The 25,453-nt window shown below is 40.3% G+C and overlaps 1 protein-coding gene across 20 annotated transcripts in view; it reads left to right on the top strand.

Annotated features, from left to right (window-relative positions):
* The window catches only part of AIG1 (androgen induced 1), a 310,429-nt gene that overhangs the window by 134,691 nt on the left and 150,285 nt on the right, over window positions 1-25,453 (top strand). The window contains exon 4 of one of the 20 annotated variants that reach the window (XM_044386385.3): window positions 1-25,453. This exon is cut by the window's left edge and continues 6,775 nt beyond it. The exons of the other annotated variants lie outside the window; for them this stretch is intronic. The gene's annotated coding sequence lies outside the window, so the exon portion shown is untranslated. 20 annotated transcript variants of the gene reach the window in all.

The raw sequence follows: 25,453 nt of genomic DNA, 5'->3' as shown, positions 1-25,453 counted from the left end.
TCCCACAGCCCCGTTGTCAACTCTCTTCCATCTTCTCTGGGGTTCCATTACAAACAGATAAATGCAGCTTGTTCAGAATTGGAAAAAAGACGTTTTATCATGTAATGATGTCACTGATCACATGTCTCAAAGGGTTATGCCCTGTGACCTTGCCAACTCATTCTTATTTCAGCAGATAACACCATCTCCACAAACCACCCTCCACAGAAAACGATTGGACCAATGCTATTTAATTGGGGTTTTTTTCTTGATTCTCTTATAATAATTTTATTATTTGGATGCTTCTGGTATTTAGAATTCCAGAAAAGTGATCTTTGGCCATGGCCAAGGAAGACTTTCGCTGGTCTGTATGGCACTATTTCATGTGCCGCCTGCCCCATTTACAAAGCCTCATCTTTCAGAGGCAGGAAATGACATCACACTCTACATGGCACTTCATGATCTCAGTGTCTCTTTTATTTAAAGGTAATTAAAAATGTGGCTCCAAGTTCACATTAACTTCTCTAACTTACTATTGACTGGAGTTACCATCCCATCACCTTCCTTCCTTTCCCTCAGATTAGGAGGAGATCAGCTACTAGAGTCTAAAATGTCAACCTCATTATGTCGCTTCCAAGTTTAAAATCTTTTAATAGATTCCTAATGTCCATTGCAGTTTCCCAGTGGATGGTGTGGATATTCCTAATGGAATTTATTTTATATTTGTTTATGTATTATATATATTTGTATGTATTTATTTTACTTTCATGTTTATATAAGCAAAATATATTTACTTTACTGTTTATTAGGAAAAATATATATTTATTTTATGGTTCATTAGGAAAAATATAAACATAAATATGTTGAAAGAGAAACTGAATCATATTAAAATTTTGAGTTTAATTGAACAAACATCAACCTGAATCAGAAGTGGTTAGAAACCCTCTACAAACAAGAGCTAGGGGCAACACTTTTATAGAGAAGACACAATAACAAAACAAGGAGATTATTTGGCTATAGCATAAGGAGTTGCTTTATTTAGAAAAGACTCTTTGACTGTTTATAACTGTCCTTAGGTTTCAATTTCTTAATCTTGAGACATTTATACACTTAGATTTTGGTTTGCTTATATAAGCCAATAAGGCATTAGAACCAACTCAATCTAAATGGCCTCCTTGTTTAGTTGATTTAACATATATTAAAGTAAAACTATAATATGTAACATACTGTATCTTAATTATTATATACTAGGAATATATTACACATTAGTAAGAATAGTATACGATCATATTCTTGTATTTTAATAATAATATGTATATACCAAACCATTGACATTACTGCTTAGGATGAAAAGTAAAGTAAGTGAGCCAATATAGAATCCATTTAAAAAATACTAAGTAAGTAATAGTCTGGGTTGCTCTTGAATTGCCAAAGCTCAGAATGATGGTAGGGACTGGCTAAAATTTGAAGAGTGTTGGCCAACTGGAAAAAGTTTGGCTCTTCAGCATGTCTCCAGCTGTGTGTCTTCACACCCTTTATTTCAGCAACTCATAACTATTTTTTGCTTCTTGAATATGGAGTTAACTGTCACATCTCCCATTCTTGTGTTCTAATGTTGCATGACTTGGGGAATTTCACTTAAATTCTTGGGACCTTAGTTTCCTCATCTGAAAAAGGAGTATAAATAAGTCTCCTGAAACTGACAGAGGTTTTTGAAGAAAGTGACTGAATATGCTAGTACTTTGTAAACTGCAATGTATTATACAAATATAAACGATTATATTTTAGCTTTATATCTCTCACAGTGCATAGCAAGTACTCATTAAATATGTGTTAGGGTGCATACCACCGACGTTCAAGTTTGGAATGGCATTTATTTAATTAAGCAAGGATTCATGGGGTGACAGTCCTTCGTGCAGAAATAATGGGGTTTTTACCTTCAAAGAGTCAATCTAAAGGAGGAGACTAGCACCTAAAAAGGTGACTACAATTTAGGTATTGATGTTTTTATAATAAAGATATGAGGAGCATGAAGTCAACGAGGCAAGCTTCCCCAGGAGAAGTGATGCTGAAGCTGAGTCTTTTTTTTTTTTAAAGATTTTATTTATTTATTTGACAGAGAGAGAGACCACCAGCGAGAGAGGGAACACAAGCAGGGGGAGTGGGAGAGGAAGAAGCAGGCTCCCAGTGAAGGAGCCTGATGCGGGGCTCGATCCCAGGACTCCGGGATCATGCCCTGAGCCGAAGGCAGATGCTTAATGACTGAGCCACCCAGGCGCCCCTGAAGCTGAGTCTTTATAGGATGAGGACTAGCTACCTTGGTAGATGAAGTGAAAGAAGGCCTCCTGTTGAGGGAGCATGGGCAGAACTGTAGACCAGTGCTACCCGCTGGAAATGCCACACAAACCATGAATGGGACCCAGATGAATCAAAAGTTCAAAGAAACAGGTGAAATCTGTTGTAATAGCATATTTTATTTAATGTAACAAATCCTAAGTATTATTATTGAAAGGCTAACCAACATTTTTAAATGACTAATGAGATACTTTGCATTTTTTCTTTTGTACTGAGTCTTCGAAATCTGGTGCTTATTTACACTGAGAGCGTGGGATAATTCAAACTATTACATTTCAAGTGCTCAATAGCCACCTGTGTCTAGTGGCCACTGTATTTGATAGCACAGGCATAAATGACAGAGGAAAAGTCTGGAATACTAAATAAATGGAGTTCTTTGATATGCCTAGAGCACAGGCTGTATGTGAATACCTGGTGGGAGATGAAGGCGATGCCGTCAGACACCAGAGCACGAAGGTCTTAGATGCCAGCTTAGGGGAGTCTCAGTTTAATCATGAAGGCATTCAGGAGCCTTTGATGTCTTTGAGAGATTTTATGTAGATCACATTTGGGGTTTTTGAAAGCTGATGCTGACAACTGTGTGAAGGATTGATTGGGGAGGCGCAGTGCAAAGAACAGTGACGGTGTTTCTCAAACTGTTGTGTTTCTCTGCATTTAATGAAGCTTTTATATAAACTCGCAATTAGTAGACAGCTGTTATCAGTTTTTAGTGTCTTATGAGTTCATGTCATTTGGGGGGCCTTCATGAGAATTTTAAGGAGAAGGTGGGAGGAGAGCAAAGAATATCGGTTTGTAACAGAGAAAAGGTTGGGGTGTGGACACCACTGGCTAAGGCTAAGCAGCTCCTGGTGAGGAGTTCTTCAGTCAAATAGAACTTGCCCTCCACCAACTACTACAGAGTAGTACAAACAGGCATCATGCCATGACTGAATGCACGTGTGCGGGCCATCTGTCCTTAATGGCAAGGTATATATGTACCCCGAAATTCTAGATAATGTAACTTTCCTTTGAGGTAAAAAGTGATTTTCTTAGGTGTCTTCTCTAAAAAGACCAAAGTCTTAAATAGGTTACTTATTTTATCATTATAACCTGCTTATAATTGAGTTCCTTACTTTGCTTTTCCCTTTATGGTAGAAAACAAACTACCTAGATTTATTTTGTTCTCAAGATTGTCTGCTTCCTGGGGCCCTTTCTTCTTCCCGTCTGCTCTTCCACCATTTTGCTCCACAGTGCCCTCTCAGCTGCATTGATTTCTAATAGAAAAGACAGCATATCAATAAATTTTAAGGTATTAAGGGTAGAACAAATGAACATAGAAATGTAAAGTGGTGTTCTTTCAAGTAATATGCTGGCCATGCCACCTCTTTCTTATGCTCTAGGAGCTCCCAGCCTATGCTAACCCCTCTGAGCCAAATAATAGTAACTTAAATGTATATGGAATAGTCAGCGAGACTGGAGGCCATGAGCAGAGGGAGGTGTGGATTGGTGGAGGGGGTGTCCATGAGTCTCACATCTGGCCCTGCTCCAGGCACTATCCAACCCACTTGTCCCTGAAGCCCAGAAAGTGCCTGAAGCATGAAGTGATGATAATGACTGTCACCTCAGGGCATGGACAGTAGCGATGGCTCTGCCTGGCACTGCAGCCATTTCTAAAATTATTTGAGACATGAATTTTAAAATCTACAGTTTTTTTAATCTTAAAACCAGGTCCTCAGACTACATAACCTTGGTTAATTCCTTTTGCTCCAATTACAGTTCAGGAAATTTGAGAATGGTGGGTGGTTTGATGAGATAATAAGAAGGACAAATGAACCTTATTTATAGTAGTTGAGGAACCACCAAGAGGTGAATAACCACCAAGAGCTGTTTTTTCTCTATCATGTCCACAGTTTACCAAGGTAGTAAATCATTAGAAAAAGCTTGTTTTCTTCTTTTACTTTTTTAAAAAAAGTGATCCGCATTTTGAGTTAGGTGCTTCTGGGAAGCTAGCTGTCTGGCATCTGTCCATGGTGCTTGAGCACCAGTGAGAATGTTCTGAAAACTATAAATCCCCCTCTGAAAAAAACACACCTCTGCCTGGCTATGTGGGGTTGGGGATAGCATGTGGGGAGTGAGTGTGGACCACATCACCAGAAGGAGAGGAAGAGCTGGACTTTGACAGTTTTTTCCCACTGTTAAAGTAAAACACTAGGCAAGTTGCCTTTTCAAAGTTAAGAGATGTCTTTTCATGATCTCTTCACACAATGTGGTCACTCATAAAAGAAGAAAAAGTAATTACGCTCTGGAAAACTGCATGAGGTCAATTCCTGTTGCTTTTGTCAATTGTCTTCTTTTGGAGGTCAATTAAAGTGATTAATAGTAATAAGATGAGTATCCCTATGGGGGTTCCCCCCCCCAAAAAAGAGAAATTCCTTGTGATTGCCCCACCTGGTTGGGAGCATCAGATGCTTTTCACCAGTTTTGTCTCAAGAAAGAAGAAAATTTTGATTGACTACTGACTAGGTTTTGTCTTTACATGGAAAAAAAAAATAATAATTGCTGGAGAAATAAAGTAGGAAGGGAAAAAAAATCTCTCCAGCCAGGGTCACCTTGCTAGGTCCTCCTTTTTCTTAACCTAGATTTTCCAAATGTTCTTTTGGGAATGGAGTGAGTGAGGATTCCACAGACAGGTCCTGATTAGGATCCTTTTATCAGGGAAGAAGGGAACAGATTAGACTTAAGACCCTAATCTAACAGCATTGATAACAATGTGGAACAGAAATACTTAGACTTTCATTTAGAAAGCAGCCTTTCACGACTGGGGGTAAATATTCTACAGTGCATAATATGAGGAAAAACCAATTGGGAGATGAGGATGAAATGAACTTCAATCAGGTTGGCTGAGGATGTGGCAAAGGGATTATTCCGTGCTGAGCTCAAATGCACTTCTCTTCCCGGAAAGGGGAAAAAAAAACCCATTATTACTCCATAGCCCAGTATGCATACATTCATTCATCAGTCCTTAATTGAGGGCCTACTAAATGTTAGGTGGGGGGTTATCAGGGATTTAGAAATGAATGCTATATGATGCTGACTTGGGGGGGCTGAAATTCTAGCGGCAGAAGTGGGTTAGGGAATGGTTACATCCAGGGTGAGGGGGTAGGATGTGTGCGAGGTGCTGCGGACCCCCAGAAGACAGGCTTTTCCTCAAATGGAATGCTGTGAAGTCATTATTCCGTGCAAGACTTTTCTTTTTAATAGACTTTAGCATTTTCTTTCATCATGTGAAGTCTCCCATCAGGGCACATGTTTCATGTACCTGTTTCTCCTTTGTTGGAAGAAAAAAAAATCTGTAATTTATTTGGATACTTTTGCACTCAGCTTTGCATGAGGCTAGATTTTATAAAATCGCGGCAGGGAAAATATGTGGGAAAGGTACATAATCCACAGTATTTTTCTGATTGGAAGCTAAACCTATACACGAGAAAGGAAAAGTAGCAAATCAGCTCTTGGAATGGAGAAGTGTGGCCATTTTCTGCTAAACACCTCCCGAGGCTCTGAATTTTACTCTCCCTGCCCCCAGTACATTTTTATTTCTTGTAACCAGTAAGCCCAAAAGGAAGTGTGACGTTTTCCCTGATGAGGATATTTTGGTTTATTTGATCCTGGGAAGCCTCTGTGGGCTTGACAGGTTGTGCCAGTTCTCAGGAGTAGAGCGCGTATGGCTGGTGCCCCTCCTGGTGACCTTCGCGGCCATCTGGGCCCGGCCTGCTTCTGCCCGCTTCGCCCAGCAGGGCACGGCCTCTGCCGGGAGCTTGCAGATGCTCCGCTCAGACCCTGCTTCCGTGACTCACGCCATCTGTTGGTAATTTGTCGTTATTCTGGGGTAAGGGTTTTGCAAAGGCCTCCATCTCTGGAGTCCCTCCATGAGGCGCGCTCTCCGATTGCAGTTTTCTGACACCAGCTTCCCATCTGGGCCAGGCCCCAGCACTGAGTCAAGCTCTCATGAATGTAATGATAATGTTCTTTGCACTTTAGAGAGCTTCACACCAAGTTCCTGCCCCCTCTTGAGCGAGTTACACTCTTTGTGGGACTTGTTTGAAGTTCAGCCAAGCTGGCAGCCATGGGGTTCCATTTTTACAAGCTCTAGCAGCAGTAGGCTGCAGTCCTTTGTGTCACCGTGCCATCTGCTTCGCTTTTTCCCTCTTCAAACTGTAAGCAAAATGAGCTACCTAAACCAAAAATGCACCCCCACCTTTTAAACACATTCGCATCGAGTCAACCTAAATGACTGTTTTGTCTGTTCTAAGCCACAGTCCTTTCTCCTACCTCCTTAAGAATTTTATTTTCTCCAAAAAACATAGACAATTATAATTATGACTATATATTAATTTTTTCTATATACCAGGCACTGTGCTATACGTTTTATGTTCTCATAATTCCATTTTATCCTCCCAAAAACCCAATGAAGGAGGCACCATTCCAATCCCTGTTTTTGTCTGTTAGGAAATTGGAACTCAGACAAGTAACTTACCCATGACCATGCCACTGGTAAATGATGAAACCTAAGTCTAAAGCCCACTGACTGACTTCTTAGTGCAAGAGCTTAACTTTTTGTGTATCCTTCCCCCATCTTGATAACAATTATCCAATGCTTTGAATTTCAGTGCCTTTGACTCAGTTCTCAAAAATAGCATCACATGTCCATTGGCAATTACCAGTCATTCACGCACCAAAAAAAAAAAATATTTATGGAGAATCTATTGTGTGCCATGCACCACGCTGAGCCCTGAGTAGCCAATTATGAAGAAGGCTTATTTCATGGGGCTTATGATATAGTTGGGGCTACATTTACTTATTTCACGAACCTTTAAAACCAACAGCATACAGTCACCGTGCTAGGGGCTGAAGCTATAATGTCAAAAACGGTACCATCCCTTAACTGTGTTACACCAACGGTTCGTCTTTCCAGTATGTCAGGACTCTCAGGAGTCACAGTTCCAGGATTAGGAATCAGAAGAGCTGGATGCCAGCACCAGTGTTTATTGTGTGTGTCCTGGCTAAATCTTTGAACTTATCTCTCCCTTGGTTTCTTCATCTATTGAACAGATACCATGTAAGCTTACCTCCAGCTCTGGAAAAATCATTTCTACTCTAACTGAACTTGACTTTGAAAGAAGGTTAGGGTTTAGAACTATGGGGAAAGAGAAAAGAAATAAGTCTCAGTTCATAAGAAAAGCAGGAAAAACTTCAAGAATTCTATTAATCAGGAAGCTTTTGGCTTCGAGTAACAGAAAACATGACCAGTGACTTAAAAATTTAGGGATTTATTTTCTCCCATAAAAAGAAGTCAAAGGGTAAGGGTTTCTGGTGTTATTTGCTCAGCAATGCCACCAAGGACCTAGTTTCTTTCTAGGTTTCCAATCTGCCACCCTTAGTATCGTGGCCTTTTATCTTCAAAGTTATTGCCTGTGGTTCCACGATGGTTGCCCTTATTTCCAGAATTATTCTCTTGTAATGATATCCAAAGCCAAAAGGAAGCCATAAGAGAAAAAGACTTTCTCCCTACTGTGGCATTTTTGTTGTTGTTGTTTCTGGTTTTGTTTTGTTTTGTTTTGTTTTCCACTCTGGAAAAGGAACCAGCCTTTCCTTTTTATCTCATTGGCTAGAACTTGGTAACACATCAAGCCTTAAACCAATCATAATTAATCCTTTGGATCTGAAGGTGAGGCTTTTGCTTTCTCTGCAGTTGGGGACTCTCCACCAGCTAAATATCTGGGTTGTTTTATAAGGAATAAAGGATGTCAGTCATAGAGAGTTGGGAGAAAGCGGACACACTAGCAATGGTCATTTAGCTCTAGAAAAGCCAAGAACACTTGAAGAAACTACAACATGTGGGAATACTCAAGATAATGCTAGAAAAGATAGATCCTAAAGAAAAACTTCTGTTGTCCAAAAAGATCTTTTGTTACCAGAGGAAAGAGTCCTTAGAAGAGAAAGGTAAGGGATAAAATTGTCACTAAGAGACATGAACTCCTCATGACTGGCTTGTATTTGGAATGGAGAAGGACTAGTGACAACTTCTTTTTTTGTCTTAAATTTGGACACTGTGGAAGTAATTAACAAGGCAGATTGACATTCAGTGTGGCAGCTTGAACAAACCTTGGTCTTCCAAAAGTCTTTATTGAACTAGGCACTAAGATACAAAGATGAACAAAATACAGCCACTTACTGGCAAAAAATGTTATATACTTATACATTCTCAATTGAAATTGCAGTACAATAAATGCTTTACTAGATGTATCTACAGAATACAGTTGGAACAGTGAGAAGGGACTTGCCAATTCTTGGAATGGGACAAATGAGGATGTGGGGAGGATGTAGAATGGAAATAACATTTGAGCTCAATTCTGAAGGGGAAGAAAAAAAAAAGGCATCCAGAGTTGAAACTTAGGAGAAGGGCAATCTAGTCCAAGAGAATTATAATAGAAGTTGAAGTCCTCTGGATGTTTTTTAGCAGATATTTAATATTAACACTTTCAGGAGCCAAAGAACCAACAACGCTTACACCCACTGCTTAGAAAACCTGTGCTCTTCTTCTTTGTTGAGATAGACTGTGGTTGTAGCCTCAGAATGTTGAGGTTGCGGGTGCTTATCTATGGCTGCTTGCTGAGGAGCTGAGAAGCCCCCTTGGCAGGGACAGGAGGAATGAATGGAGGAAGGACCATGTAGTCAGATCTCCACTTCAATTACCATGTGATCTTATTTTCCTCACACCTTTCCACTTCCACATCCATATTTATGAACCCATCTTACCCAGTAAACTTCACCTCCCTAACAGTGGGGTGTGTCATTGCATCTTTGTCTTTCCTGTGCTCTAGCACAAGACTTGACATGCTATCAGTGTTCAAAACATGGATGTTGAACAGATTGATGATTGAATAAATGAAGTGAGAAGTTGGCCAACGGTAACATTTATGTTTGGCTTATCAAGTACTTTCCTCACTTCACTGTATTAACCATATCTGGCTCAGGATGTTTTACCTGAGTAGAACTTGTAAAATATGTCAATAGGAGGTGGAGTGAAGGCAGGACTCCCTATATTTAGAGATGTGTAACATATGAGGATCTGATAGAACTGAGCCACCACCTAAGCCCACTTACAATGGGAAAAGAGATGAAATGCACAAGGAGCAAACATTTATTTGAACTATTCATTAAAAGAATCCTGATATAGGGGGTTAAATTATAGACTCTAGCCAGTGCTCATGGGCTTGAATGCACTGCTTCCTGGTTATATGACTTTGGGCAAATCACTTAATTCCTCTATGCCTCAGATTTCTCATCTAAAAGTAGGACTGGAAATAGTAACTACCTCAGAGGTTGTTGTGAGGGTTAAATGAATATATGCATGTTGTTTTATATTACTATGTTCCTGGCAAATAGTAAATACCATACAGGTGTTAACTACTTGAGCTTCAAAACAACCCTAGGAAATAAATAGTACTTTCACACTTAAAGCTTAGAGAAATTAAATGAGTATCAGGATCTCCTAGGTCAAGTAGGTAGCAAGTGACAGAATCGGGATTGAAATTTAGGTCTGACACTACAACCCCTGTTGTAAGAAATTTGAATGACCACAAATAGATTGCTAGTAGAAATCTATGGACCTTAACAAGGCTAGATAGTAACTAAGGTTTCCATAAAAATATTTTTCTTTAACAAAGAAAAATTCTGCATAAAACACATAAACCACAGACACCACTTTCTCCCTAGGTTCATGAGATTATGGAATCACAGATTTGAGCCATCGATCAATCACGGCTCCTCACCTCTGGACCAACGGCTGGTAGACATTTCCCAGCACTTAAAATTATCTGGAGCAAAGGAGCTGTTTTTTGGGGTTTTTTGGTTTTTTTTAATTTCCAATTTAGTATAAAACCAAATTTTTATAAAATACAATAAAAATTTGATTACAAGAAAAAGAAAACAGAAAACAACATTCAAACCCCAAATCTTGCCTAACGTTCAATGGGCAAATTGCATTAGAAGTTTCTAGATGCTTATTCTCAATTCCTGTACTCATCTTTTCATGGATCTGTACCAACAGCCAGTCACTGGTCCACAGACCAAACTCTGAGTGTCTTGACTGAAAGGACTTCCATGAAGAGTTTGTTACCCCGAAGCAGAAATGTTACACATTCCTATTTGCTCTTTGCTTATAAGGAAGTTACTCAGATTTCTATAGATTTTCCTATGCAAATGTTGACCTAATGTTTGCAAAGCCCTCTGGAGAACTTCAGTCTATCCTCAGAGGGTATTGGAAGAATGCTCTAAAGAAAATTAAATACAAAAAAACCAAAAAAAAAAAATGCAGCCTCTGTAGTTGATTCTTTTTGCTGGACACAAGGAAGATATTAAAGTCACTTTTAACAAAGGGTTGAGAGAGCTCCTGAAAGACAGACCCTGGGCATACTTGAGAAACACTATTTTAGCACAGAACTAGTCTAAATGCCCATGAGGGATCCCCAGACCTCATGAATGAGACAGAGCCATTTTAGAGTCACACAGAGCCTCTTTACCCCTCGGCCTATATTCCTTGCTCAAACTAAACTTCCTCGACAACTTTTCCCTCAGATCCAAACTCATATTTGGACTGTCACCATCTTCCCACTTCTGGAATAGAACATTAAAAGACAGAAAGAAAGGAGCCAGGCAAAGAGAGTTTATTACCGTGCAGCCCTGCTGTTACATCTCCTATCAGAGCTCCACTTTATATTTTATTTCATTTTATTTTTATTCAGCAAATACTTCCACTGTGCTTATGTGTGTCGGGTACTATTCGAACTCCGTTAATCCTCACGATGACCCTATGACATAGGTTCTATCCTTCTCCCCATTTTATAGATGAGGAAACAAAAGTACGGAACATTTAAGCAACATCCCAAGGTCACACAGCTGGGTTTTTATCTGTGTCAACATATTTCCTCCTCTGGGATAAAAAAGAAAAGTAGAGAGAAGGGTTTAGGATGAGCAGGAGTAATAGCAGTCTGAGAAGAACTGAGAATTCTCAAGATTTCCAGCATGAGAAAGCATCCAAATCTCAGAAATAACAGAAGGGGATCTGAGCCACAGTAAGGGAAGACAAATTTGAGTGGTAGGATTGGTACATAATATGAGAAGAGAAAAGCAAAATCACATATATATCATAACAAACTCATATCAAAGGACATAATAATACATGTGTAACAATAACAATAAAGATAAAATTGCCATACTTTTTGGAATATCTACTATCTGGTGGCTTACATATGTACCTTTGTTCAATCTTTCACAACCCTAAGAGAAAGACAGTATTACCCTCATTTTTCAGATGAAAAAGTTAAAGCTACAAAGAGGTAAAACGACTTGCTCGGTCGTACAGCTACTGATTGGCAGAGCAAAAATTTCCTAGCGAGTTCTAGCCTGACTCCAAATCATAGGTCATTTTTACTCGCCATACAATCAAAGTTAGTGACCCCAGGACATCAAGGAATGGATGAAGAGGATTCTAAATCTGTGTGTCAAGTCAATATGTGTCCAAGAAGTGTCAGAACTATGGCACCTACAGATAAAACTAGTTATTTGTTGCTTTCAATTGGGGAAACCCAAGAAAGATAAACCTAGCCACCCAATAACTAGATACAGAACACTTCCATTTCACGCAGGTGGTAATGTCATATGCACCTTGCAAGAGAAATATGTGTGACATGATGGCTGAGAATATGACCTTACTGAAACTCTTGGGGTATCTGTCTCTCTTAGACCAGGTTGTGTGTGGTCTGTGGAAGACAAAATGACTCCTATCTGATGCCCTGGATGGATGACCCACTAGGGTTATTGGGTTCTGCCAACATTATTTCCATCCTAGATCTACATAAAGTTTGTTGGCAGATGGAGTTGGTTCCTGAGACCAGACCAGAGGGTATTTTTATTACTCCACAGGGCTTGTATCAATTCATGCCCTTCCTTTTACAATGAGCTTTGGTCCAGCTTTTTTTCAGCTCTTGATAACAATCAGTTGATTGTGTGGCAACAGTTGTAGTTGCGTATGTTGATGCTAAGCCTTATTGAGTGCAGAACTGGAATTCTATCTAGGATATTCACAGTTTATCTACAGCATTTCAAGAAGATAATAAAAGCCAGATAATTCCAGGATGGGTCAGAAAGAATGATACTCTTGGAATGCCAAGTGAAATTGTGAAAATAGCATTAGTAGGAGTTTCAAAAAAATAAATAATAGGAAGCCCATGCATTCTTGGAATTGGCAAGGTACTTCCCCATAATTACATACTTGCTTGGAACCCTGTCTTATCTCTCTTTGAATGACCTCCCAGTTAAAAATAACCAGATAAAGTATCCGGATTCCAGAATGCCAGGAATCTTTTGACCAGGTGAAGTCTCATCTTTCCAGATATCTGATGTTAAGTCACCCGAGATGAACCTGTACATTTTATTTGGTAAAACAGTGGTAACACGGGTATTGTAGGGATATAAGGCAGTGGCGGAAGGAGACTCTCTGTGTTTGCTTAGGAGGAGAAATTATTCCGTATTGCCGGCTGGCTGTGGTTCAGAAGTATTACCCTAGACCACTGCCTTACTGTTCCTGAGGATGCAATAAGAAAAGAAATCCCCCAGTGTGCAAATGGAAAGTGGGATTTAATAGATGGAGATTTTCTGGAAAGACTTGAGGTTAAAGGGGGATAAAACAGCAACAGACACTTATCATGGATGCTTGCCAGGCTCATCTGTGACTGAATGTCCATTTGGTTTGAACCAGAAAGTATACTCCGTGCACACAACAGGCGTTATCAAGCTTCCTCCTCTATGGGAGTGTGTGCATGTGGCACTCGTAGCTCAGCTCTCCCCTTCTGCTCTCAACACAGACACAGCTAATCAATCACCACACTCTCCTCTATCGTACCCGAATTTGGCATCAAAATCCTTCCCACCCTAGTGCTCCAGAGAGCCTCTCAAGCCACAACAATAGGCACATGAATTGAAACTTCTTTGCTTTCTCTGCTCCACGCTGGTAATGCAAAGATGAATAAAACAGCATCTGACCTCAAACAGTTCTCAGACTATTGAGGGAAACAGACCTAGCAACAGTGGCTTACAAAATTGCAAGATGAAATAGCAGGATTATACATTCAGTGGTGTGGGAACACAGAAGGAAGAGTAGCTGTCTATTCCTGAAGGAGTGCTTCCTGGAGGAAATGAATATGAATGAGGCTAGAAGGAGGAGAGAATTCACTTCTCAGTCAAGGTGGGATAGGCGTGGGAGCTCTAAATAGCACCGCCTATGAAGATGTTTTCTCAGCCTAGGGTCTGAGTGGCAGAATGGCAAGGAGTGGGGGTGGGAGGCAGGCCTCGGGTCAAGACCTGCCCCTCCTGTTTGCCAGGTAAGATCTTAAGGATTTTTTTGTTTTGATTTTTGGGTTTTTTGTTTGTTTGTTTTTGTAGAAAAACTCCCAGTCTGAGGCATGTGGATTCCTTGAGGGCAATGAAATGATTACAATGACCCCATGAATCCACCATACACTGGCCAGCCCCTGAACCTGTCGTAAATACACATAGGTGTATACTCTTTTAATGTCACTGCTAAGAACTCACAATGTACTTGGAGCAGAAGAACCGGGAGAAAAAAGGCTTTCCCCTCAGCAGTTTAACCTGAAGTGCCACAAACAAAACACTGGGCTTAAAGGTACCAGATGGACAATTGATTTAATTGTGAAAATTCCCATACAAGCTGGGAAAAGGTGGGGAGTTTGGAAGAGTCCTGGCATCTGAACATGTACTCAGGGGCTTTTATGATCGGTTGTTTAAGCAGGTTACTTCTTTTTTTTTATTAAATGTGTAAATTCAGTTTGGGTTCACAAGTTATAGCTTTTGTTACCACTATAGCCTTTCCTGACAACCCAGAGTACTTAAACTTAGGTTCCATCTCTGAGAAGTCATTATATTTAAAGAAATACTCAACAAAGGAAATACGCTTAGCCATTAATCTAATAGTTGAACCTTAGAAGAAGAAACAAATACACAATGGAATATTACTCAGCCATCAGAAAGGATAAAACCTACCATTTACATAGACGTGGATGGAACTGGAGGTTATTATGCTAAATGAAATAAGTCAGAGAAAGACAATTATGTGATTTCACTCATATGTGGAATATAAGAAATAGCACAGAGGATCATAGGGGAAGGGAGGGAAAACTGGGAAGAAATCAGAGAGGGAGACAAACCATGAGAGACTCTTGACTCTGGGAAACAAACTGCAGGTTGCTGGAGGGGAGGTGGGTGGGGGGAAGAGGTAACTGGGTGATGGGCATTAAGGAGGGCACGTGATGTGATGAGCACTGGGTGTTATAGGCAACTGATGAATCATTAAACATAACATCTAAAACTAATATAAACTATATGTTGGCTAATTGAGTTTAAATTAAAAAAAGAAGAAGAAGCAGTTGATAACATTGTTATCACTAAATTAGCATCATTAAGGATCAGTGACCATTATCACTTTTAGTTGGGGGCAGCACTTCTTAAAGTCTAGGTAATAAAAAAGGCTTCTGGATTTATTCTTCAAAACATTGGACATTAGCCTCATTACCCAAGTTAATATTATAATAATCTCTTACATTTGTATAGGATAGTTGGCAAATCACTTTCTTTCACCTACATTCTATTATTTGGCACTCACAATAACCATTCAATGTAGATTGAAAAGTATTATTAAACATATTTTAGTGGTAAGTATTGCCATTATCTAGGATACGGATTTATTTTTTTTTAACAGATACCTAGGAAGGAGGGAGAGAAGGAAAGAAGGAAGGGAGGGAGGAAGGGAAAGAGAAAGAAACAAAATACCTATACAAACAGCATAGAACAGAAGATTGAGTAATTATCTGTAGTGAGAACTTGGGGACAATTGTTTCAGCGCTTTCTTATCCCATGCCAGTTAAATCAGAGAGGGGTACTTAGGTTTATGAGAACCCTGTAATACTTTTCAAGGTGAGTTGGCACCCCAAAGATGAACCAAATGAACCTATAACAGACTGGGTCCCATGGCAACCAGGCGGCATGCAATTTGAGGAATTATCCCAATTTGAATCGTTGCTATTAATAGCACATGTTCATAAGTACAAAATGTGCCGGAAAACATGAAGAATGAAGTCAAATTTGTAAGAAACTGAAGAAAAGGGAAGGAGGTTGAAATGAATAAGACCAGGAAGGAGAGAGGGAAGAGGTGCTAGTTGCTGGGGAGAGGTGAAGGAGTGGGCGCGTAATTAGTCCGATCCACCAAATGAGAGATGTTGCAGGAATTGTTGTCAGTTCTTTTTCTAGACAGCATTTTGATATATGCAGCAGCAAAGTGTACTGAAATGGCATCTATTTATACAAAAGTAGTAAAAAAAAAAAAAAAAAGAACACGGCTTCTATAGAAGATTTTAAGTGTGTAGACTTTCATGATGATTTGATTTTTCCCCCCGAGGGCTCTGCCCTAAATTTACTGCTTCTTTCATTTTATTGATACTATAATGGAATTTGATACACTCTAATTCAGAAACTAAAATGTTTATTCATTTCATATGTCAGTAGAAAACCCAATCAAGAATAAATATTGCCCCTTCCAAAACTACAATCCTACAAAATGATAATTGCTTTGAAAAGGAATAAACAAGTCTGAGATGAGGGTGCTCTTTTGAAACAGGGCTCTTTATCCAGATTTCCCAGTAGAATTGTTTGGATGATTCCATCCTGCAGGGAAGAACCCTGGGAAGTTTGTAGCCACTGCTCCTGTTTATGGGTCACTTTGCCTCGGTGCTTGCAAACATCATCTGTCACCCTTACAGCTGTGTAGTCGATGAACACCTTCAACAGAGGTTTTTTATGGGGCACCTAGCCTCACAGCTAGAAGCATAGGCTTTCAGAAATAGGGGTCTGTATTCAAGTCACAAGGAACACAGTTTAAGTTCTAGCTTCTGCTTACTAACTGACTTGATGTACGTTAGTTACTAAGCCCCTCTAAGTTTCTTTTCATTTACTCTTAGAGTTCATTGGGATTTCAGATGATCCATTTGAGCTCTTCAACACACAAATTGGCATCAACACACAACATGGTACATGTTGATTTTAAAAATGACTTGTTGGTGTTTGTGTGTGATGTTCATAAGGCAGTAGCCAACACCTACTGAGCACCTTATATACCAGGCACTGCTCTGTGTGTTTTACCTTCAGAATTTGTAGTCCTTCCAACAGCTCCATGAGGGAATACAGAAGCTTCAGCCACTATGAGAGTTAACCAACCACAAAACTAGAGGGAACAGTGTTCACACAAGACCATCCTCTCTTGTGACACCATTCGCAAGTTCACAGGTTCTCAAAACCATCCTCAGGTTGAAAACTCTGCTAAAAGGGCTCGCAGAACTCACTGAGTGTTGTTCTATTGATGGTTGTGGTTTTTTACAAGAATAGAGATTAAAGTAAACCAAAGGAATAGGCATAGAGAGCAGAGTCCAGACAGATCCAAATAATGGGGTTTCCAGTTGGCATCTCACCATGGACCTATGGATGGCACCAGTTCCTCTCTGTGAGGATGTATGACACCATGTGTGGAGTATTGTCAACCAGGGACGCTGGTGTCCAGAGTTTGCACTGGGGCTCAGTCACACACTGCTGTGTGCCATCACATGGCTGACCTTTAGGCTCCAGGCCTTTGTGGAGGCAGAACTGCTACCATGTGGCCCCCATCATAAAATCACATTGTCAGACTGCTTGGTGGCCAAAGCTCCTAGGCAGAGACACTCCTGTCAGGCAAGTTATTCCAGGTGTGTAGAGAGCAGCTCCTAGTAGCTGGGAGCAAAGGCCAGACCTCTCTTTGAGTAGGTTAATTCTTCACTACTAGCATTCCCATTTTATAGATGAAGCAAATGAAATGCAGAGAGGTTAAGAAACTTGCCTAAGAGCTCCCAGCTGGTAAGCAAGAGAGCCAGGGTTCAGATCCAGGCAGTTTTTCTCTGGGATCTGTACATATCCCTCTTTGCTGCCTACAGATATGTCCATTGACTTTCCTGGGACCAGACTGCTGATAAATGGTAGGACCTGAATTTGATCTTGGGTGGATCTGATTCAAGAGTTCTTGGTCTTTCTGTGTTCCTGTGGCTTTCCCTTGCAAAAACACAAGAGGCCCACTGACCACTGTCTAAAGGGCTCCTGCCTCTTATACCCTTGAAATAAGTGAGGTTGCTAAGTTCTCCCTCTGGCACAGTTAGCCATTCTGAGCATCAGCGTCTGTCTCAAAAGGAAAATGCTCCTTTGTGATCTCCTGGGAGTGATTATTAAGAGTCAATGGCGTTTTTATGAGCCTTGAAAATAGTATTATCAATGAAGCTAATAGTTCTGTATTATTTCTTCATGGGGAAAAAAAAAAAAGGTGCTACCAGGCCTTACCAATATATGCATGCAAGTTTAATGCCAAGTGTTTGTGAAAGCGGTGTCAGAGCCACCTGTTTGCGTAGAGTACATTACAATGGCACACGTAAGAGTCATGTGTTCTCATATATTCCTGAAGGCACAGTTTCATGTCTTGGGCGGCTGTCTCCAGTACCCTGAAATTTAAGTTGTAATTACAGATGCAGGTTACAACTTGTTCCTTTAAAAACCAGATCTTTGTTGTTTGTCAGGCCTGGATGGTTGTGAGGGGAGAAGTGGGAGGAGATCCACACCTCCCCCCACACCACCCTCCAGAAGAGCTTTTCTGAGTAACTACTGCAAACAGAGAAAGATCATTGAGGAAAACCAAAGGGGGTGGCATCTCCCACCCACAGATCATGCTGGTGTCCAAGGTCAGCTCACCACCCAGCCAGGAGTCAAGCTGTGTGAGTTCGGTCAACTGAACTTGAATTGAGGCAAAAAATAAGCGTATCTTTCCTCCACTTCCTACAGTCCCCTTCCGTTGGTTGAATGCCTCGTTAATCAGAATCTCCCAGAATAAGGCTTAAGCAACTATATATACAGTTTAAGTTCCACGGAGATTCTGAAGCACAGCAAATGTCAAGAGCATAATAGATCTGAAATTATGCCACCATTGAAAAACTGAAATTTGTGAAATGTGTGGAACAAGACAACCTATCATCTATACTCATTTTCAGCATCCAGTTTCATTCCCTTTAAGGGAAATGAAATGACCGGTCCCCACTTATTTAATTTTGGCTTATAAGAGGGGTTGATAGTGTTAATTGAAAGTTAAGCACATAATTATATAGTATACATATTTTTAAAATTAGGGCACGTTTACCACAAAGTAATTTAATTATCATTTATAAATATGTTGCAGTTTTTGAAGTGTTTTCACACCATATGTTAATGACCACAACTGAGGGAAATCATAAAGCCACTTCTAGGTATGGAGCTGTCCTTTGACTGGCGTTTCTTCTGTGGGGACAAATGGTCGTTTGAAGCTACTTCCTATCACGCTGACAGAATAATCAGTTACTAAGCATTTTTTGGCACCAATGGGATATGCAGGCTGGGTTTCAAGTTTTTCTCAGTTGTGAGAAAGAGACCAGGATGTGTTACTCAAGCTCACGTGGATGCAGTAGGAGGACGCGGGGTCACCTACCCTTCCCTGGAAGGGAAGACATGAAACACTGGGCACCTCACAGAAAAGCAAACGTGGGTCATTGTTATAGTCAAGCCTGGACAGAAGTTCCTTTCATCTGACAGGAGTTCCGGAAACCCAACAGCAGCTCTGATAGCCTTGCAAGTTCGATACTCAGCTCTTCTATATCCGTCTCTCTGTCTACCTGCTCGGACTTCCTATTCCACGACCACCTCATGGTTTCTGCTGCTGTTACAAACTACCTTTCCACTTCTGAGTTTCTAGGATCTCATGGCTTCTGCTTCCTGCCTTCTTCCTGTGTCTTTTGCTGCAGCCCACCCTACTGTTTGCTAATGCTCTTTGTGCATCTGCCATTGAAAGCCTCTAAAAGAAAGACCAGGGTCAGCGGTTGTGATCCCAGATATGCAGCTCCATGGGGCATATATTACCACAGGCAGGTCACCATCGGGGCCGCTGCCTGCCTATAGCTGGCTGTCTTTGGATCAAGAACTGGCTCCTCGTCCAACTAGCTTCAACCAGGAAAGTCAAGTCATGGGATAGACAGCATTTCAAGCCATGGGGCTTCTCAGAGAACACTGTGACCTGTCCAAAACAAGGCGAGCTATACCAGTACCCCTGCTAGTTGAGCCTCAGGCCTTGTCCCTTTCTGGCCCAGCTCTCTGTGTGCCCTGTGCACAGGCCCTGGGCTTTCATCACTCTTTTCCCTAAATGGGATCACCTGTGTCATCTTTCCCTGTCAAGGTTGGCTCTGGAATAGGAAGCAGCTCTTTATATTCTTCCCTGAAATAACTCATGGTTTTTCTCTTTTAAATGTTTCTTGCTAATTACTGTGATTTGAGTAGGGGCTAACTAGAATTACAGACATTGGGGAAGTTATAAATCTCAAAAGCATTCCGTGAGAAAGTTTATTTTGAAATGTAAAAAAAAAAAAGTCTTGACATAAAATATGTCTACATCTTAATCTCCAGAACCTGTGGATATTACCTATTATGGCAAAAGGGTGATTCTTAACTTCTATGGCAGAAAGATGTGATTGCTTGAGGATCTGGGAAGGAGGGGCTTCTCTTGGATCACCAGTGCCCCTCTGCGAGAAAGGCGGTGCGAGATGAGGCAGAGGCGCAGGACAGGAGGAGGCAGCATGACCACAGGGGCAGGGACTGGAGTAACGCAGCCCCAAGCCAAGGAACTCCAGCAGCTTCTAGATGCCAGAAGAGGCAGGGAAGGAGGCCTTTGGAGCGACTGCCTCCCCACTACTTTAATTTCAGATTTCTTGCCTCCAGGACTGTGAAAGAATTAATTATTCTTGCTTTAAACCACCCATTTTATGGTAATCTTTATAGAAGCCCTGGGAAATTAATACATACACTACCTTAAATGTTCCATGGAAGTCTCCAGACTTCTTGTCTTGAGAACCAGCCAATCGGACGCTTTTTTTTTTTTTTTTTGCAAAAGAGGGTGGATTTTGGCCTGAGGCAGGTTCAGGATAGCCCTGTGGCAAGCCATCCTGAGGTGGCCACAGGGCCAGCTCTGTGACAGTGGAACCCACTGCACACGACAGGTGCTTCATACTGTGTGTTGAATGAATGCATGAATTCCCCAGATGAATTCCTTCTAAACGTTTTTGGTTTTTTTTTTTTTTAATTTTCTGGTTCTATGCACCCAAATGACCCCTCTAGCGCCAGATCACACTGCATTTTAAAGCTGCAGCTTTACCGGACTTTTTTTTTTTTTTTTTTCCATCCTGGCCCCGTCTCCGGCCTTTTGCAGTTCTTTCCACTGTTCTTCCTTCCACCACCTACATACACATTCTGGGTAAGAAAGGCAATCGGCCCTCCCTTTTGTTCCCTTTAAACGAAGCAAACTGTTGTTTCTGAAATAAACCCCATTACAGCTTCTTTCCATTTTTATTCTCCCTCCCTGCAGCTCTAAAGCTTAATCAAACTCCAGCCCCACAGATAGAACTTTCTCCTCTTTGGAACTTTCACGCCACCTTATCCCTTTTCTGTATCATTTATTTATCTCTTGAAAACCAGACATTAATGTGAATACCACCCCTGTTGGCAGACTTAAGAGTGCTCTACCATCGGGTTCATCGCCTCTCAAAGCACAGTGCAGAACACAACATACCAGATCACTGAATAGGTGGAAAATGCGGGGAAATGGGGAGGTTCAACAAGAGTAGAGAAATTTTGTGATAAAATCCTTAATGTGATAGGAAGTTAATAAGATAAATAGAATTGTTTTGAAACAACATTAAAAGCCCAGTTGAAATGGTAGTGGGCTAGTCCGAATTTGTATGGGTAAAATCAAAATGTTTAGATGAATCTACACTTGCTTTCTTAGTTTTTTTCTATTGCTCTATAACAATTTGCCAGAAACTTAGCAGCTGAAAACATACATTTATGATCTCACGGTTTCTGTAGGTCAGGATTCCAAACATGGCTTAGCTGGGTCACTTGCTTTAGGGCCTCTTACCGGGTGCTGTGAATGCATCAGCCAGGGTTGTGGTCTTATTTGAAGGGTTGAGTGGGGAAGGATCTCCTTCTAAGCTCATGTGGCCATTGGCAGGATTCAGTTTTTCCAGAGCTTTTGGACTCAGTGCCTCAGTTTCTAGCTCTTGGCCAGAGGATACCCCCTCAGCTCTTGCCATGTGGGCCTCCCCAGCATAGCTACTTGCCTTATCAAAGCCAGCAAGGGAAGTAGCCTGCTAGCAAAACAGAAGTCACAATCTTATCTAGCCCAGTCATAGAAGTGACAGCCCATCGACTTTACCATATACTTCAGTTCGAGGCAAGCCAGTGGGCCAGCATATACTGAAAGGCATGAATACCAGGAAGCTGGGATCATGGAAAACACATCTTAGAACTGTCTACCCCATCTGGTAACTACCATAGGCATTCTTATGTATTTCTAATTATTTTGAATGGGTCATGTTCCAAAAAGTTATTTCTTGCTCAGTTGGATATAGAATTTAGTCTATTTTTCTTATGTAAATGGAATTAGATTCCTGGACTTACCACCAGGTAAGGGTCCTCTGACTCAGAATATACCAAGTATCATGCTAACTATATTACTTTAACCAACATTTATTTTATTTATTATCAAAATTTTAAAATATATTAAATATGTTTTAAAGTATGTTTATTATACTTATTAAAACAATACTCATTGTTATTCTATGAGGATATGCTTCCCAAATGTCAAGTTGAGATGCTGGGACAAATTGTCCAGTTAACAGATCTTCACCATAGCCATGTAGGGAAGTTAGGAGTTCTGTACTTCTGCCATCAGGAGCTCATTAACTATTTCACACTAAGTATATGAACAGATTATTCCAGCAAAATATTTATCCACAAGCTGATGTTTATCAATGATGCATTTACTGTAGTCATTCTAGGAAGTCTGTGATATTTGTATTAAAAATCTAAATGTTACAACGGGGACAGTAAATCATTTTCAGAGTCTTTCATAATGTGTAATTTAAGGAACCATTTCAAATCATTTTTAAATTCTTAAGACTAAACAAATCTTCCACCGTAGCAATCCCCTGTGCTGAAGTTCCTGGTCCTGGTTTGTTTACGCTCAATCTCATGGGTTAGTAACAATGCCACCTCCTCTTCCTCCAGCTCAGAGTGGAAGAATCTCCCTGTTCGGCTAGCAGAAGAAATTCTTTTGAATTTTTTAGATTCATCAAAGACAGGCCCTTTTCCTTTTTGAAGTCTTCTCTTGCTTCCTAGCCATTGGGGAGTGCTTTGAACTCAGCCCCCATTGACCTGTTTCCTCTTCAAAGGCTTCTTCCCTTCCGTGCAGGGAGAAAACACCTTTTGAAAATGGTGGGTTCCTGCCTTACGTGGGTCTGTTGCAGTAAGCAGCAATAAACAACAACAATAATAAGCAGCAGTAGTAGGTCTTGGTAATTTCAGAGAGACCTGGAGAAAATGTGGAAATCAAAGGAAAACCACTTTGCGGTGTTACTTGGAGGAGAGGGTATTAACACGCGTATTCTTAATTGTGCTGCAGCCTCTGTGACTGACATGAAGCAGGGAATGGCATCTAACATGGCCCATCTGTAGGTGGAAACTCTGGCCCAGGTGAAAATTAGACATGGCAAAGTCCAAACTTAAAACAACTTAAGTTATTTAAGTGGGAATCTTCCTCAGGCACCTTAGCAGTTAGACCGTGTCATGAGGCAATGACCTAGCCAACCCGATGATATACTTGTTTTGTTTCACATGTAAATACAACCTGAAGCTGAAAATTCCAGAGAATTTTTCTTTTTCTTAGACATTGACTCATAGACTCATAAACTAGTTATGGGTTAATTCTGTTGAGCATTCCACCCCCCCAATTTAAGTCACTGACTTAGATCTGTAACACTTTTAGCTCTAATGAACTGTATTTTTGTTTTCTAAGGAAGGTGTTAATAAACTTATGATAACTTATAAGGCAATTAAAAGTAGGTCCTTCCCACTCTAGAAGTCTCTGATTCTGCGATCTCAAGTAAACTCTCAGGTACAAGCAGCAGCCAGGGCTCAGGTATAGAACAGCCCTGGTCTGCAATTAGCAACATCAATCAAACCACACTGTCCATCATATATAATAATGGATCTTTCAGTCACGGGATGTATTAATTTTCTAGGGCTGCCGTAACGAAATAGCACAGACTGGGTGACTTAAGTAACAGAAATTTATTACTTACAATTCTGGAGGCTAGAAGTCCAACATCAAGGTGTGAGCAGGATTGGTTTCTCCCAAGGCCTCTCTCCTTGTCTTGCAGATGGCCACCTTCTCTCTGTGTCCTCACAAGGCCTTTTCTCTGTGTGGGCATGCTCCTGGTGTATCTCCCTCTCCTTGTAAGGACACCAGTCCTACTGAATTAGGGCCCCACTCTTATGATCTCCTTGAACCCCAATTACTTTTTTCAAGGCCCTATCTTCCAATACAGTCACATTGGGTGTTGGGGGCTTCAACATATGAATTTGGGGGGAACATAATTCAGTCCATAACATGAGGTTACCAACAATGCCTATGGGAGGATTGAAGGTCAAAACTAGCTTGTGAAAATGTGCGTATGAGCGTGTGCATTTGTGGACTTTTCTGGAGAGAGAGAGTTCATGCCTTTCGTGAGAATTTCAAAGAATGCTAATAGATAGAACACATTGTTTCACATCAAGTTTTCTAATTACTTTTCTAGGTACGATGCTGTATGGTGATCCTTCACGAAGAGTCTATGATTCTATAAACTCTGTTGCTCCATCCTGTCTAGATTTTAAGATATGTTGTTTGGCTACAAATCGTTAACTCTCTCTAAAGATTAGGGAATCATTAAAGAACATGGTTTTTTATCCTGTTAAGATTACTAACATGATGATGTTGTATTTTTCGTTATCGTATACTTTTAGAGTGTCTTCCATTGGAAATGGTGGCTTATGTGCTTAAGAAAAATATAGTTTTATAAATCAGATAAATAAATCAGATAAATAGGTAAAAAGAATTGCAAATTAAAAACCAATTATGAATTTAGGACATAATAATAGTATTGCAAAAATAAATAAATAAAGTTGAACTTCCCAATTATGGGCAGTGTTGTTCATGCCTATATAATGTGCAGAAGAGCGCACTGAAAACCAATAGTCAGGGAGATGGGCCCTATGGTAAAAACTGAAAGAAATTAGAATTTTTTAAATGGAAAATAGAGGAAGACTGATACTTTATAAATTACCCCTACCCTTTCTCCACATCCTCTAGGTCCACATCTTTATATGGTCCTATCATATGCTCTTCTCTGGGGCTACTACTATTTTTAAAGATTTTATTTATTTATTTATTTATTTATTTATTTGAGAGAAAGAGAGAAAGAAAGCAGAGGGAGGGGCAGAGGGTAAGGGAAAGAGAGAACCTCTAGCAGACTCCCCCCTGTGCAGGAGCCCAAAGCAGAGCTTAATCTCAGGACCCTGAGATCATGAACTGACCTGAAATCAAGAGTCAGACGCTTAAACAGAGTGAGCCACCCAGGCGCCCCAGAGGCTACCATTTTTATTGCATATTTGTGCTGTTGACGTTTTAAAACCAAACTTTAGATTTTCATTGGTCATTGATAAATTTTATTTTCGTAGATTTAGACATTTTTCTTGCCCAGTGATTTCCAAATTATTATTATTTTTAGTTATGGAGGTATTAAATCCAGACAAAATCTATCATGGATGCCGAGTGGATAAAAATGGAACATAGAGCTAAAATAGGGTCAGAAAGGGTCCTGCTGAATATAATACATTATCAGTAAGGTATTTCCCTAATGCAAACTACACTCCATGGAATTCCTTGGATGGGACCAGGACCATCAACTGTTCTTAGTATATATTACTTTCTTTGTTTAGTACTCTCTTTATATATTGAGATTATCCGAAGAAATAAAGAAAATTATATTCCCAGTTTTTTATAAAGATTTTTTAAAATTTATGGAACATAAGAAGTAGGAAG

This window comes from Ursus arctos, unplaced genomic scaffold (genome assembly GCF_023065955.2).
Source record: "Ursus arctos isolate Adak ecotype North America unplaced genomic scaffold, UrsArc2.0 scaffold_13, whole genome shotgun sequence".
NCBI classification, from domain to species: domain Eukaryota; kingdom Metazoa; phylum Chordata; class Mammalia; order Carnivora; family Ursidae; genus Ursus; species Ursus arctos.
Note: the sequence above shows the minus strand (reverse complement) of the source record. Positions and strands in the feature narration are given on the sequence as shown.